The 18,391-nt window shown below is 27.9% G+C and overlaps 1 pseudogene across 1 annotated transcript; it reads left to right on the forward strand.

Annotated features, from left to right (window-relative positions):
* Positions 1-10,115: 10,115 nt before the first annotated feature.
* GA20OX4 (gibberellin 20 oxidase 2) lies at positions 10,116-12,239 on the forward strand (annotated as a pseudogene). Its single transcript, XR_416536.4, has 3 exons — positions 10,116-10,847; positions 11,170-11,491; positions 11,637-12,239. The product of XR_416536.4 is annotated as a gibberellin 20 oxidase 2 (transcript).
* The last annotated feature ends 6,152 nt before the right edge of the window (positions 12,240-18,391 follow it).

Here is an 18,391-nt window from a genome sequence, read left to right on the forward strand (position 1 = left end):
TAGGCCTTAGTGGTCTATCTTGAGTCAGCCCTATCTTGCTCTATTGACATTTCGAACAAAATAAAATAAAATTATATACATTCATGATGACTAAAGTAATTGCACTAAAATTCACCAATGGTTTGCTTTGCTGCATTCCATTAGAGCTTGCTACAGTTTTGAGGCGGCTGTACCTCCCAAAGCATTTGTATTTTCATGACTTAATCCAATAGCACTGATTAAACTATAAGCTTGTTTATAATTTAATAAATTTATATTTATAATAATTATCATCAAATTTATAAATAAAAAAAACTATATATCTTATAAGCAAACCCTTGATTTTTAACTTAAATGCTACTTCAGTAAGGTAAAATATGTTTTATAAAAAGATAAGCGCTCCCAAAGTGCGTTTGTGTACAATAATACTTGGTGAGTATCATGTTCACATGTTGGATTGGATGAGTTCTTAGTCAAAGGTTCCTAAAATGTTTGCATTATCATCTGTACGTAGGATTTTCCTTTTTAAATTGCTACTAATGAACCTTATCGAGGTTGAAAAGCAACTGGGTCATGATCACATTTCCAAGTATATAAGTAAACATACTTTGGATGTCATCACAATCAAGCATGCCTTTTTCTTCTAAACTCCAAAACCAAAATCAAAATGGGATTGTCTCTGCCCCCCAATATCTGATGGCTGAATCTCCCACTAGCCCCACCAACAAAATAATGGCACAGACATGAAAGAAGCAATTGTGACACCAATCTTATAATGGAGATAATAAGAGGATGTAACTGTGTTTGTCCTAATTGTGACACACCACAGTGTCTATAGAAAAATGTAGTTGTTGTTGTTGTTGCAGCTAAGATCCAATCTTGTTGGGTATGTCAATTTCTTGTGATTTTCTCATCAGGAAATGCTCATTGGTCTTACCTGCTATCTGCATGACACTGATAACTACACCATCATGTTAGTTGCCTCTACAAATGGACCTGACTGCTGTCTTTCCTCTGGCCCTCTTCTCCACCCAATATCCATTGTCCTGTGGTCACCAATGTGAGATTTAAGCCAGTTAGGAATTTAGGAAATTTTATAATTTGGGGGACAAATGTTGCCACTGACATTGACATGAATACCGGATATAAACATAGAAACCGGAATAAATTGAATAAAACAAAAGAAATCAGAATATAATAATGTCTAAAATATATGATATCGGAACATCACCTCTATATATATATATATTTCTAATGAAAGAAAGTTAAGCCTTACAATTTTTTTACAAAAAGAATGCCAAAAGGAATTATTCCACAATGTAATTTTTATCAAAAAAATCCCAAGAAGATGAATCATATCTCTTTAAAGCAAAGACAACTAATAATTTCTAAGATAACGAGTCTCCCCAAAAAAATGTTATGAGCTTCACATTAATTATAATATAAGTTGACATTTTCTTTAAAAAAAAATGATGATAACTTTGTTTGAGAAGTATTTAGTCAAAAATAGGTGTTACTTAGCATGTGTCTTAGGCTCTTAGCCATGTTAGAAAGGTGTCTAAGTAAAAGAAAATATATTTTTTTAGTTGCAACACAGTAGATGAGTATTTGACATGTGTCCAAGACATTTGATAAGTGTGGTGTCTAAGAATTAGATAAAAAAAGAATCAACAAAATTCTCTTTTTTGAAGTACGTTTATAATTTTTTATGATGAATCTATAAAAACAGTCTCATTTATATATATTTAAATTGGATTTAATCCATGTGTTCCGTAATAAATAGCAATGGTTTTAAGTAAATAAAAACATAAAAAATATTATATTTTATGGACAAAAAGATTAAGTGAGATAAATTTGAACATGTGAAAGTGGGGAAGCACAATAAAATTGTGGTGATTTGTCAGATTGCTGAAGAATTTGAGCCGGTCCCCTACAGATCAAATTTGAACTGCATCTGCATGTGGTACATTTGTAATCAGATGGCATACATATTTTTAGAAGAAGAAAAAAATCCGGTTTTTTTTTAATGTAAAATGGAGTATTTAAAATGGTCTAGATCTTTGCAATTAAAAAATTTAACCATGGATCAAGTTGATCCGAGAAATTTAGTCTTTCAGACCAAAAAAAAAAAAAACACTAAGAAACACTGGCGTGATATGCAGTTCATTGCTTAAAGTATGAATTAAGATATGAATAGATTGAGATACCACTACTAATGGCATTGACTGAGTAATTTTGCTCCGAAGGCACTACAGATGAGCTTTTTTTTATCCAAAAAGTTAAAGTTAAGGACATGAGTCGTGCATCCACGTGGGAAAAAGGGTGGGGGGAGTATGTAATTTCACTAATTTGGAACTTTTTCAAATAATTACTTTCGTGTTTAGCTAGTTTTTTAATAATAATAATGTATAGGTTTATAAAAAAAATCATTTTCCGTTATCAAAAAAATCATTTGTGTTGATTATTATTTTGCATGACATGTGTTTGTTAATGCAGGCTGCCATTTTTTTTAAAAGAAATTGATAAACTGCGGAATTGACAAGCAATTGTGATATTTTACAATTCAATTTGCAATTGATCCAACATGTCAAATACTAGAATGTTCAAGCAATTGACGCAATAGGTATTTGATACGATCATGATTTGTGTTATATTATACAATTCAAAGAGAAATCTATAATAATAATGATAATATTCTACAATTGTAAGATTTTGCCCATTGATATAATTGAAAAGCCTAAAGTAGCTTTGGAACATTGGTGGAGGAACTCAAAAGTGAGAAAGACTGTGACTAACAGAACGAGAGATAGGGAAAGTTTTGTTTTCGTTTTGAATAATCAATTTAAATTTTTAAATTATATCTATTATTTAATCCTTAACCTCGTGTTATTTTTTTAATAGCGTGAATTCTCTTATTAACGGTTAACTTAATTAAAATGAATCAGTCAATTTCTAATAATCAATTAACTCATATTTTATCTTTAACACTTAAAATTATACCTCTCAACTTAGGAGAACAACTCTATAAAGATATTAACATTAAATAGAACATTAGACATATATGAAATTTTATTTTATTTTTACCAGAAAATGCTTCTCTTATTTCATTCAGGATAAGAGCATCAATATGTAATAAATATTTATATAATACCTTATATTTTTATTTATCTGAAATTTAAATTTATTTATTTTATTACAATTTGTCATACAAATAATATACATTAAAGTTATACAATATTATATATAAAAGAATTAAATATAATTTTATTTTTTGTTAAGAACTTAATATTTGTTAAGCAATGCTCAAACCTCAAACTTCAAATAGTACTGTTTCTTTGCGAACATCATATATGAAGTTGATTAACTGGACTTTTGGAGTCATAACTACTACTAGTAGAGTGGGCCAGTTATATGCTCATCTGTAGATTGTCATATCAGTGCTCAAGTAATCTTTTTTCGGAATAAAAAAGTGTTACAAGTACTTCGGTTGTTTCTACTTAAAATAGCAAGTTAGTTTGTTTTTTGCTACTAAACTAGTAAGTTAAAGATACCCATAACTTAGCACCTTCATAGAGAATAAATAATACATGATAATGGCTAACATTTGTACCAATTAAAATTAATCATATCACACTTCTTTTTATATAATAATTATCTTAAAAATTACATTAATGTGCGGAATAAAAGTTATTTTTATTGATAATGTCATACAAGTATTTGATTATAATCATTCTAAAATAAAATAATAATAAAAAAATTATATAAGATGTTCGGAATCCAACAACTTTTGGTATAATTTAAAAATTGTGGAAGGAAACTTTCTAGTCCCAAGGGATGGAAGGACATGGTATTCTCCCTATCCAAGGGAATGATTCTCACAGGAATTGAGCTAGAAACCTCCATGTGGCTTGCACAAACACCTTCAAGTCTTACGGATCTATACATTTCTATTAGGTCAAATTCTTTTGAGTCCGAAATCCAACAACTTGAGCACATATATGTATCGAGTGTTTAATGACATCATCATTGTCGATGACTTTATTTTTTTGTTGTGGTCACTTCTACCATAAAATCAACTCTACTTCACTTCAAGATCGGAGACTAAACTCCATTTGGGATATGATGGTATGGTACTATTGCTAAGTTCTTATATAAAAATCCAAAAACACCATATGACCCACCACCAAAGTGATAGTACGTGTGTGATGGTAGTAAAGGAAGGAAGCCATCTTTTAGTGAAAAATGAAAGAATATATATATATATATATATGAACACTGTTGTCTTCAAAATTAAATGGAATCCACTTTCTACTTGTAATAGTTAGGCCCAACATGATCGGTTCTGCTTGTTGGGCAACTTGCATTGTTTATCTTGGACAGAACTAATCCAGCTTCTGTTCCTCTATAATTGCAAGCAAAAGTGTCAGATTCATCATCGCCTTCGCCACCCCCATTTTCCACACCAACTGCGATTCGTGAAAATCAAAAATAATTTTCTTATTTAACCAACTCAATTAGAACATTTTAACTAAGAAAATTTAATTAAAAGCAAACTACTCGATCCCCTGAATAGAATAATGCATGTGATTTTCTAACTTGAGATTTCGATGAGCTTTATGGTTGTGAGATTTCCGTAATGATTCTTAAGTTGTTCAAATTCTTTTATATTCCGATGAATGCATTGTAGTCTAGGAATAATAGTTAGCCAGCGGAAATTTTCATATCATATTTGTATTTAATTTCTTATCTCTGTTCTCTCTTGTCCCCAATCTATATTTTGATATCTTTTACAAGGTGAAGTGCACTTTTCTTTTGAGAGTGTATAAAAATTAAACTTTATTTTTTTCTCTGTATCTGTCTTATTCAGTGGCAAATTAGCTTACCCATTTCGAGACTGTATAAGCATTTATAATAGTATATGTTTTTTGTAATTAACCCGACTGCTCAAGAGACAAGTTCAACATAGTATGATATTAAAAAGTCTCATCAAATTTATTAAAATTTATTTTTTAAAAAAATTATTAAAATTTATATATTTTTTAATATCCTAATAGTCTTGATTGAATATCATAATACTTATTTTTATTATTTAAAAATCTTAATTGAATACCTGAAGACTTTTAAAAAAAATATATTTTAAAATCCTAATTAAATACATCTCTAATTTGTATTAACAACTAAAAATATTGATATATTAATTATTAAAGAAAATAATTAAAAATCATTTATATGTGCATAAAATTTTACTATGTTTTCGTCGTAACTATTCCTAAATCTAGTTCGGGGTATTTTAGTTTTTTCTCATCTCCACTCCTATGCAAAAAAGAAAATTCTGAATTTAATTAAGACTCCAAATAATCATCACAAAAAAAAAAAACACACTCCGAATAAGGTAATTCTTGCGAGGATGATCATCTCTATTGAGATTTTTCTGACCCTATATTGCTTGCTATACAATAATAAGAAGAGGAGAAAAGTAAAAAACACTAATGCTCCACCTTCTTTCTCCTTCCCTATTAACACAGTAAGTATTTAGACAATACCGTTCGGGATCCCAACCTTATGCATTTACTAGCACTACATCATAATTAAAAAAATAAGTTTTTATACCAAGTAATTTATACTACTAATCAAGTCATTTACTCGTTGTAGTGGTGCTTTCATGACGTGGAAACCTTTCGCCATGTTTGCACTTCCTTCATCTGTAGTCTCTCTCAATATATAGCTGAAATCAACAGAGTTGTCTGTATATCACTCTCTTTCCATCGTTTAGTTACCAGTTACCAACTGCTTCCACATAGAGGTGCTTTTTGAGAGGACTTGTCACACTAGTTGATAATGTACTTGTATGTGTGTTCTTTATTGCCAACACTTTTTTTTCCCAACTTTTTTCATTGTTTTCATGAATCACTTACAAGATGATCTTGAATTCATCCAATTTCCTAGATTTTTTGTTAATGACATGCCATAGTAGAGTAGTCACTTGTAGTAGTTACTTGTGCTTTTGCCTTTCACAATTTGCATCAAGTTCCTACAGTTGTTTCCTCTAAAAAGGTCGATTGCAGGACCTCCCCAAAAATAATTGTCTTTTCATGTATGTATATATATATATATATATATATATATATATATATATATATATATATATATTATTGTTTTTCTTTCTATCTATATGAAATTAAGGTCACATATCCAATAAAAAGAGCCACTTTTTGTTGTTGTTAATGTAGCTGTAAGTAATGGTGTAAAGATAAGTAACGTGAAACAATTATTAAAATAGGAATAAAATACACAAATTTTTTAAAAGTTGAAATAAAATATACTAAATTAATCAGTTGAAGGTAAAATTTGTCAAAAAAAAAATTGAGGATATAAAAAATACAATTAAACCTATAAAAACATCATCAAATAGTTACTGACTTTTTTTAAAAACACCAACTTACTTTATTTTAATAAGGTACATATACATCAACAAACAAACAGTTAAGAATCACACCCATTAATTGCCATAAATTTTTATTAACCCCTTAAATGATAATTTAATGTTTTTTTCTATATTTTGCAGTACTTAATTTAATTTGACTTTTATTGTAAATAATACATATTGACAATTTTTTTTACTTTTGTTTCAAATACTAGTTTTTATTTTCAATTTATGAATTGATGTTTTCATATTTATTTACGTTCCTTTTTACTTTAAAAAACCAGAGCTTTTATTAGACTTGCCCGGAAACAATCATGTTTCTCATTCAATAAAACAAATATGTTAAAATACTTTTTTTTTAATTTTAATTGTCAAATAAAATTCCAACACATGTAAATCTAGTAAAAGAATTTTAGGAAAATTTAAAATATAATTAGATTAGAATTACAATGTGTGTGGCTAAGATATCTTAATTTAAGTTTAAATCCAAATGATTGACACAATGCTATTTATATAAATGAAAATGATTTATTTAATGAGAGAATTTGTGTTCCATTCTCATATTATACAAAATTCTCTTGAAATAATGACAATTATGCACCACAAACAAAATTAACCTATAATCTAATGGATTTGATAACACCCATGATTTTTGACCTAGAACAATATATATATATATATATATATATATATTAGTTTAAAGGTGATAAAAAAATAAGTATATTTTCCAATAAATAATAAAAATCATGAAAAATACCAAAAAATTTTATCATTATTCACTAATTTTAGTCAACTTATATTTTAGTTAACATAAGCAACGCAAAAAGTAATATAAAATTAGAACTAATGATTAAAACGTATAATTTAATAGTTTATTAATAATATTATGATATAAAACAATTAGTTTTTACAACTTCAATAACAAAAATATATATTTTATCTTAAATATTATCCTAATGAAATTATCACAAAATCAATTTGTAGAAAACATATATCTCTTGTTTTTCATTATAAAAGCATCCGGAAAATTTATCCATTTACATTCGTTTAAAGAAGCTCTTGATTCAAACTTTCACTTGATCTCATAGCTTTCTAATACTTTGAGTTATAACATTCTTTTGATAGAGAACACGTGCATATTAATCTTCCTTCTCAAGAAAAGAGTGACAAAAATGATTAATTGTTAAAGTAGTACATATTGATTTTTCACTATGCTTTTTTTTTTTTTTAAAGAGAGAACACAGAATCTCATGTGTTACATCTATTAATGTGAGTGCATAGGTCATAAAAAAATGTTGAAAAGGCAACAAAAACGACATATTAAATAATTAAGTTTTTGAAAAAATATAAAAAATCACATTAATAAATCAAATAATCATCACTCAATAATATTTCTTACTCTCATTGCAAAAACTTTGTGAATATAAGTGCGAAACCTAAAAAACCATTTTGTGAGTAAACCTGAAACTCAACAAAAATTAAAAGAAATGAATACATTATATCAAATTATTATAAGCAGAAAAATATAAGATAAAAAATCATCATTGAATCAAATGAAATTAGTTATTTTTCATAATAAGCATCGCAAATTAAATGTCGTCATTGAATTAAATGACAGTAATTTAATTACAATAATTAACATTTCACGAAAATAAATATTTAAAATGGAAATAATATTTTTACAAATTTTAAAGTTGGATAATTATAATTGATTGGAATTACTATTTATGAATATTCAATGACGTAAATGTTTAATTGATTTGAATATTTATAATTAATTTGGATTATTATTTGTTGAAATTAATGAATTTTCATAATAATAAATATATTCATAATAATAAATCTATATCTGAAAAACATATTAAAAAAATTCTTACTGTAAATTTAATTATAGCAAAATTAATATCTAAGAATATTCTAAAAATATTTTATTTTTATTGTTTAGAGTGAATTAAATTTATAAATATATTTTTAAATAAATTTAAAATTTAAAAATGATTTAAATTATAAAAAAATACAATTATCTTAAGTTATAAAATATACTGAATATGTGATTTAAATATTCACAGTTGTTTTGAAAAAAATTATACTTGATTGAAAATAATTAAAAATGAATACTTGTTACGTGGATACCGCTCAATTATTTAATATTGCATTAATTAATCACAATATGCTTTTCAAAGTAATGAATATTCTATTTTACCGGATTATAGCATAACCGCACATCCAGCGCATTATAACAAAATATTTTTACCGCACATCTATTCGACATTGGATTTATTTATGAATAATTAGATGCGCAATTCTCATCATTCTTTTAATAGAGCTTAAAAAAATATGTTAGAAGTAGTGTCAGTGTGGACCAAAGTATTCAAAATGGAAACTGCATTAGTATTTTACAAATGACATTAATTTTCATATTAACAAAGCGCCAACATTTTTATCAGAAAAATAAATATTTTTAATTTTAATTTATATCTGAAATATTTTTTTTTTGTAAATTTAACTATAACAAAATTAATATCTAAAAATATTATATTTTTTTAGAAATGTTGTTCTGTAGGAAATTGATTTTCGTAAATACCGAACAAACGATGATTTTTCTCAAATTACATATATTATTTTAAGAATTTGTTTTAAAAACAGTTGGCCATACACGTGTCTATTCGTGTGTTTCCTGCAAGTCCAATTTCGTGCAAAATAGCGTTGCTTATTTTTTTTAAGAATAAATTAGATTTATAATTTTTTAAATACAATTTAAATTATAAAAAACAGTTTAATGAAATATGGTTTTTAATGATCAATAAATTATTTTAATATTTATGAATTCTTAAATTTAATATTACAAATAAATTATAGATGACTTAATGTCACTTTTGATTCATTAAGTTGTATTTTAGTTTTATTTTGATATATTAAATTTAAAATTTTGTATTTTTATTATTTATTTTTTAAATTATATGATTTTAGTACTTTTTCGGTTTTTCCTTAAAATATTTAACTTTTTTATGTTTTAAATTTTAAAATAATTAATTTAATATAATAACTACTTAAAAAAACGTCATTATTTTTATTTTATTTAAAAATTAAAAACATCCTAATTCCTAACCCGTCTCTCCTCCCCTAAACACAACAGCCACCCTAACCCCTTATACTCACCACAGCAAAATCATTGTAGAAGTTAAATAGACTAGAGTCTAGAAAGAATGTAGATTCCGTTGGTTTGGTTCTCCACGGCCAAAACCCAAAAGGGTTACCTAGCTGAAGTTATTTTTGGTTAACGATTTTTAATTATTCTTATTTTAAACTAATCATTTCAAAATTTAAAACACTAAAGGAGTTAAACTTTTTAAATGTAATATATTAAAAAAAATTATAATAAAATTTAATGGACAAAAAATAATATTAAATCATTATTGATTATAAATTCAAAAAATTAAATTCAACTACGAATAAATGGATAAATTTATTTATAATGTATATAAATTATTAGTATAATTTTGTAATTTTAAATAAATATTAGATGTGTTTTTAAGGGGCGATCTAATAAAGTTATAATCTAAAGTAATTTTGAATTAGAGAAAGTCGTTGGTGGGTGCATCAAAGTGGCGTGGCACAAGAAGTATGCGCGCGTGTAAGTGTGTCCTGGAGTGAGACTCTGAGCTTATATAAGATTCCGATATTTGTTCCACGATTTCCCCAACAAGCGGCCTTGGCTTTTCTTTCATCTCTTCTACCAACCTATTCTTATTATTATTTCACTCTCCCTCTCTTCCTCGTTACAACAACAACAACAACAACAACTTCATTCTCTGCCTCTTCTCTCCACTCTCTTAACCAACAAACAACCTTGTATTATTATTAATATATAATTAATGCAATGGCAATAGACTGCATAACAAGCATACCCATGATGCCTCAACCACCAACCCAAGAAACAACCAAAGAACAAGAACAGCAGCAGCCACTGGTGTTTGATGCCTCAGTCCTCAGACACCAACTTCACATACCCTCACAATTCATCTGGCCCGATGAAGAAAAAGCATGCTTGGACGAACCCGAGTTGTTTGTCCCATTCATTGACTTGGGAGGGTTCCTCTCTGGTGACCCAGTTGCTGCAACGGAAGCCTCGAGGCTTGCTGGTGAAGCATGCCAAAAGCATGGTTTTTTTCTGGTTGTGAATCATGGGATTGATCAACGGTTGATATGTGATGCTCATCTTTACATGGAGCACTTCTTTGGGCTTCCCCTGTCTCAGAAACAGAGGGCTCAGAGGAAGCCAGGGGAGCACTGTGGCTACGCTAGTAGCTTCACTGGAAGTTCTCCTATAAGCTCCCTTGAAAGAGACACTTTCCTTTCAGTACTCAGCTGACAAAAACTCATCACCAGCCCTTGTCAAAGATTACTTGTGCAGTAAAATGGGCAAAGAGTTTGAGCAATTTGGGTAATCAAAATATGTCTCACCTTTTTCTTCTTCTTTTTTTTTCATTTTTTGTTCATACATCATTAACCCATGCTTCATTTTTTCTTTTAGATTTTACAGTAACGACAATGAGGTTTGAACTTATGACCTCATGCAAATTACTCAAAATCTCGTCAATAGACCGTCCAAGTTGGTTATGTTTTTTTTTTTTTTTTTACAATAACAACACTAAAATTTTGAATTTAGGATCTCATGCAAACTATTCAAACCCCATTAGTAGGCTGACCTGACGGGTTATGTTTCATTTGGTTTGACTCATGTTTTTTTTTGCATATTAATACAGGAAGGTTTACCAGGACTACTGTGATGCCATGAGCAATCTTTCTTTAGGTATAATGGAGCTTCTAGGAATGAGCCTTGGAGTTGGTAGAGCCTGCTTTAGGGAGTTCTTTGAAGAGAATAGTTCAATAATGAGGCTGAATTACTACCCTCCGTGTCAAAAGCCTGACCTCACTTTAGGCACTGGACCTCATTGTGATCCAACATCTTTGACCATTCTTCACCAGGACCAAGTGGGAGGCTTGCAAGTTTGTGTTGACAATGAGTGGCATTCCATTAAGCCGGATCTCAATGCTTTTGTTGTCAATGTTGGTGATACCTTCATGGTATGTTACTATGTTAATTACTCTTGACTTTCATTCATTTGTTTTTCTTACCAAACCAAACCAAACAGTGAGCTTGAATTTGGATTCATAATGATGATTCCATGTGTTGATGTAAAACATGTTTTATTTTTTTCGTATTGATTAGGCTCTTTCGAATGGGAGATACAAGAGTTGCTTGCATAGGGCAGTGGTGAATAGCCAGACAACAAGAAAATCTCTTGCTTTCTTTTTGTGTCCAAGAAGTGACAAGGTGGTAAGTCCACCATGTGAATTAGTGGACAATTTGAGCCCAAGGCTATACCCAGATTTTACATGGCCCATGCTGCTGGAGTTCACTCAAAAGCATTACAGAGCTGACATGAAAACCCTTGAGGCATTTGCCAACTGGCTCCGGAAAAGTAACTGAAATTTCAAGAAGCACATCAAGGGCCCTTGATCTACCCAAAACAAAACAGAAAAAAAAAAAAAAGTGACACGTGGAATATTATTTGGCAAAGGCAGATAAAGGAAAAAAGAGAAGAGGTGTGACACTGAATAGGAGTTTCTTCATGTTTTGAGTAGGGCAATGGTACACTAGCATTGAGTGATGATGAACCAAACAGGGAACATAAAATAGTTCAAAAGGAATCAATAAACAAAATTCTTCGGGTCATTCTGCAATCTTCATTAATTTGATGATATAGAAGAAGAGTTGTTCATGTAATGTGCATATTGATATGATAATTGAAGCAACTTTTCTTCGGGGAAATCTAACCTTTTAAAATGAATGAACTTGTGGCCTATAACGACAATAATAGTCCTCACTAGTTGTCAGATCGAATTAGGAATAAATTAATTCAAATTGATTAAATTAAGCGAAATGGAAAGTAGTGTACAAATAAGTTTGTTATTAATAAAAATGAACTTTGGTATTTGCACATAACGAATGATTTTGACACCCTTTTTTATGAATGTAAAAATAAAGAGAATGTGTATAAATAAAATATACTTTTTCTTCTTATTTTATTAATAAAAAATAAGGGATATAAAAATGTAATGAAAATAATATAAAATATCATCATTAAAATAGTACATTGGTAAATGTTTTAGGGTTGAGTTGATCATTATTCTGATTTAACTTATAATACGATCAATTTAACTTGATCCAAATTAAAAAGTGTGGAATGTTAAATTTTTTTGGATTAAATAGATTAATAAAGAGTATAATTCAGCCATTATTGAATTACACATTATCTATCTAGATTAAACCCGACGTAACTCAAACTTCTTTTAAATTAATTTTTAAAATAATTTAAATAACATATATAAATATATAATACAAAAGGTTAAATTTTTAAACATATTATTTTTTATTTTTTATAAATATTTTATTTATAGAAATTTTATATATATCCAATTAAATACTGTCAATTGATTTTATAGTAATGATTTATAAAAATTAATAAATGTATTATATATAATGATTTTTAATTGGATAATAATGTATAAAAATTTATTAAACACGTTGAATACATTCTAATTAACAAATTAACATTGTAGATAAATTCTGGTTGAAAAAATAACAATTTCAATTTAATTCAATTTGATTTAATCTAATGATCAGTTTTTTTTATCACATAATTAACCCCACCTATAATATTTTTTTTTTCACAACCTATAATCTTTCTACTCCCTGCATCCAACTTATTTCTATTATTTTCTCCCAAAATGGGTGACAACGAGACGTCAAACCCTCTGCCAAGTGTTAAAAAAAAAAAAACCTCTGCCAATTATTTTGCTAGATATATATATTGATATCTTTATTGTATCAACTGCTATATAAATATTGGTGGAATATTTCCTCGTAACTCTTCAGTAACACTAATTAAGCTGCGACTATACTATTCGGATCTAAGATCCCTTGAATAGAACTGCGCAACTGCTTTCTCGTGTTGAATGTTTAGATTTTATAAGTTCTCCCAAATTGAAATTTTTTAAGTTGAAAAATATATTAATTTAATTATATTAAATTTTAATAAATGAGGTAAAATTATAAGTTCAGTTTATTATTATTATTACTTGTATTCAGCAAAAAAAAAAATTATTATTACTTGTTTTAAATAAATTAGCTCTCTATTTTTTCTTCTTATATCAAATAAATATAAGCGAGCCTTTTTTTCTGAATTAAAATATAACCCTTATCGGCTATTGTCTGTCTTCGCTTCCCATTTTTTTTCCTAATTTTTAATCATACACTTAAAATTTTAATCTTAATTTTTATAATCTTCTAACACCCTTTTTTGCCTTTTTTATATTTTTTTTACATTATTAATTATCATATTTAATTATTATTTTTTCTTATATGTTTTTCCTCATAATTAAAGTGTACATACATTCGTTGAAAGTGTGAAATCATCATTTGCGTAAGAAATTGGAGGCTTGTGTAATTTAGATCATGCAAAGCCATTTTCACTAAAGTCGTCCCTTAGATGCTGCAACTTTCTTCTCAATTCTCATGATGTTTTAATCATTTTCCTTTAAAGAAAAAAAAATGAAAATGTAAAAGAAAGATGATAGATAGTATATAATTAGGTGTTAGAGTTGACTTCCAATCAGTTACTTAGGTTATCTCACTCAAATTGGTGTTTCGCTTCTTCCTAATCTTTCCTTAGAAACAAACATAATGTAAGCCTCATCATATTTCTGTTACCACTTCTGCATTACGTGAGCAAAATAAATCGTGGGTGTTCGGGCTGCACACATGTTAGGTTGAATTTCATCAGAGAAATTTAAAAGTAAAATAATTAAATTTAAATCGGATAAAATAGAAAAGAAAAAAAAAAGTAAATACATATAATAACTAATAAGTAAATAATAATCTCTTCACTAACAATTTTTTTTTCGAGCCAAAATATTCTTCTGTCATAAGATATTTTTATATTAAATTAAACTTATCATCACATGTTAAAAATTAAAATTATTTATCAATTATGTTAGTTGATTTTAATACCTTCCCTAATAATCTGAAAATAATATAAAAAAGTGGCTCTGATTTTTCTCTTTTCTCTCACTACTGTTATTTTCTTTTGGCGGTGCATTACTGTTTTTTTGTTACAGGAAAGGCAGAGCCGCCAGCCACCACCACTAGTACGGAGTAAGGACAATATATAAGGGTATTACGTATCATTAATGTAAAAATAATAACTATACCAGAAACTAAAAAAAAAAGTAAAAGACCAAACATTACACTAAGCTCTTGCGTAAAACGACATTTCTCAGTATTTTCTTACAGACACCCTCTCCTTTGTATACTATTTTTTGTTTTCTAGCATCTTTCATTGTATTAATTTGTTTTACCCTCCAGCCCCATTTTTCAAGTAAATGCTAATTAGTCTAAAAAAAATTCAAATTAAATTTTTATTAAAAGTATTATGTTTTTTCATCATTTTAATACAATTTTTTATGTAACTTTTAATATAATTTTTTTTATTACTAATTTCTTAACCAATAAATTGTGGAAACCATTTTATTTCCCAGTCCAACAGTCATGGCTACTTTTCATATGAGTGACCATCTTATCATCTCATCTCATTTCATTTCACTCCTTTTCCAATCTTTATCATGAATCCAAACAAAAGAGAAAGCACTAGATATAAACAAAGCATGTTGTGTGTCGTAGAAAAGCAGAAAATAAAATAACTGGTTTCAATTGATACTCCGCTAGCTTCGACATCTTTCTCCTTTCACATTTTTATAAATAAATTAGTTCAAAACAGGTAAAAGTAGCCATGTTGTTAATTCGTGTATCGTAAATATATATACACCAAAAGAACCTGAGATAACATGAGCAAGTATTCCATGTTTTGGTTTTAACACTATTTGGGAAAAGAGTGGGGCACGCAGTAGCAGTACAGCTTATGCTTCCGATCTGAATAAAATTGGTAACCATAGAAGTGGCACGTAAATGGTAACGCGTATTATCTTGTGCTTTTGCCTCCATTTTGCTTCCACTCAACAATGGCTATCTACAGTTCATATTTTATTATTTTCCAAACGTTATTATTAACAATGCTCAAGAAAATAAAACAAAATTATTTATTAAAAATATAAAGTCATTTAGTTTTTATTTTAAATAATCAAGAGTATGGTCTTCATAAATTTATTTTGTTTTAAATTATTTGTAATTTTACAACATCAAAATATATTTATTACTTTTTCTAATTTTACTCTTCTCACTCTAAACTAAATGCTTAATAACCATGAACAATCTTGTCTTGATAATTAGAAAATTAGCTTTTTTTTACGAGATAAAGTATTAATGGAACATATTTCCAAGAAAAGAACAACTTAATTTTATATTATTTTAAAAAAATATTTTTTCAATTCTTATACAATACCATAAAGCGAACATTATTTTAAAATTAAGAGAATAATTAGTAAGTCCTTATTATTTTTAAGAAAGAATAGATAATTGTTCTTAATAATTGGAAGAAGATATTGTGATTAAGAAAAATGAATTTTCTATCCCATGAATTATGTATATATAAATTAAGAGAGATTAAATATATTCCTTAAAATATTGTTAATAAATTAAAAAAATTCTCCCTTTAAGGGGTATTTTAAGGTGTGGCCAGTGGTATTTTTTATGTAGATCACAAATATACTTTATAGGAGAAAATTAATATTCTTCAAACTAAATAGAACTATTTTTTTAAAGTTCTCCATTTGTATTATTATATATTTAATGTAGGTAACTGCATACTCAAGATAACAGGAAAAGTTATAACAATTGTATTAATTGATTTAAACATTCAATGGTTGTCATTAATATATGATAACAAGATGAGAATAATATTTTTTATTAAAAATATAAAAATTAGTTGATACGTTTTTAAGAATTTAAAACATTTGATAGGGTTTTATTAATTGTATATTCATGGACATATATACAACATAAAATCACTTTCAAATTATACATCTTAAATATCTATTATATATATATATATATATATATATATATATATATTATTGTGAATAAATAGACTTCTTTAACTAATTTGATAGGTTTTTAATAAATATTTATTGGAATATTAGTGACTATCTTTAACAAAGACTTCATTTGTAATTATAATTTTTATTCATAAAATTTAAATTTAAAACCTTATTTGAGAAATTAAAAAAATTAAACCGACTACAAATTTCAATCACTTTTTTTATATACAAATTTTTTTAGTAGTTTCAAAAAAAGCAAAAAATTATTTATCAAACAGTCAAATATTTTTTTAACTAATAAAAAAAGTAAAAACTAAATAAAATAACTTGGAAACATAATTTAATACTTGTATTAATTTTTGGAATTCCAAATAAAACCAAAGACGCTAATAAAATATTTTACCCGTTCTTTATCAGGCAATGATAATATATTAATAACACCAATCTCATCGAATCTCAAAGAAATTATCTTGATCAAGTCTATCTGCTAGCTATAATTCAAGAGATACCGCACTCTCGTAGCTGCAGCTGTTGATTGAAACATACGTTTTTGTCTTATCTGATAATTTTCATTGCAACAAAAGACAAAAAAAGCTCAATAATTTTTCATTTGCAGCTAGTTAAATACACTAGTGAGTATACGAATGGGAGTGAGCCCCACCTCCCTCCCCGTATTGATTAATTGGTAATTATTTCTTAATTTGATAAACTGAAAATAAGTATACAGTTTTGCTGAAAAATGATAATATAGTTTAACAACTCTTGAATACATACAAGATTAGCTCACTCTAGCTATAACTAAGATGGCCCTTTCAGAACTATTAGGGTCATGAAACGACAAAAATCCATGATCAGATCGAGTTGGTAAACGGTAATAATACCTCGTGTTCTTTTCCTCACTAAAATATAATTGTTTAATGCAAGATATCTCTTTTACTTCAAATCTCATTCCATAATTACGTGCCAGGATGTCCAACAAACACAAACGGTTTAATCAAATGCGCGAAATCTAATTTCTTCTATGGTCTTGTCATTTCTATTTTTTAAATTATGTGAGGGCAGATAGTGAAGTGTCTTGGTGATAGAAACGACAAAGCTTAACATATATTCACTTCCAACTGCATGAGAGCATGACTCATGGCCTGATATATATATGGTCTTTTCTAGACTTCTTAAATAAAGAGCTATTGCTAATGTGTTGCTTAGGACTTTCATTCAAACATGAGATTAAGGGTTTTTCACGTAACTCAAGGCAATGATGACATTATAAAAATATGTCTCAAAAGATATATACATCATTTGGGTGAGCTTGCAAATATATTCTCTCATTTATTTTTGTCTCATATGTTGTTCTGATTTTACTAGACAATTGGCAATTTACTGTTGTTCAATGATGAAACTTGAAAGTCTATCACATGTTAAACGTGGAGCGTATAGATATGACTGAATATATTAGTTATGTTCACTCTTGTTTCTTTTATTTTTTAACCTACGTACGGTTACCTTCATTACACTATGCAAATGCAATGGTTGTACACTCACATAAACATTAAACTCAGTCTCTTGCATATTAGTAACATACTTTTTTATTTTTTTTCAGTGAGACATATTTTAGGGCTTGACAAACACACTTGAAGCAAGTGTGTTGCTAGGTGCACCCAGCACATTGTTGATGCACCTAACATTTAAACTGAATGGACAAAAATACTCTTAGCTTTAATTTAAATAAAAAAAAGGCGCACCCAACACATCCTTATGCTTCTTCTTCTTCTTTGTGTTGGTTGGTGTTCTCTCCTTCGTGCATCTTCTTCTTCCGTTCTGGTGGCCATTTCGACCTGTATTTTTGTGCTTCTTCTTCGCCGTCGAGGTTAGTTTCACTTTCCTCCCCGTTAATAGCCTCTAACATTGTTGTTGTTGTAGGGTAGAGGA

The sequence above is a fragment of the Glycine max genome, chromosome 10, assembly GCF_000004515.6.
Source record: "Glycine max cultivar Williams 82 chromosome 10, Glycine_max_v4.0, whole genome shotgun sequence".
Lineage (NCBI taxonomy): Eukaryota > Viridiplantae > Streptophyta > Magnoliopsida > Fabales > Fabaceae > Glycine > Glycine max.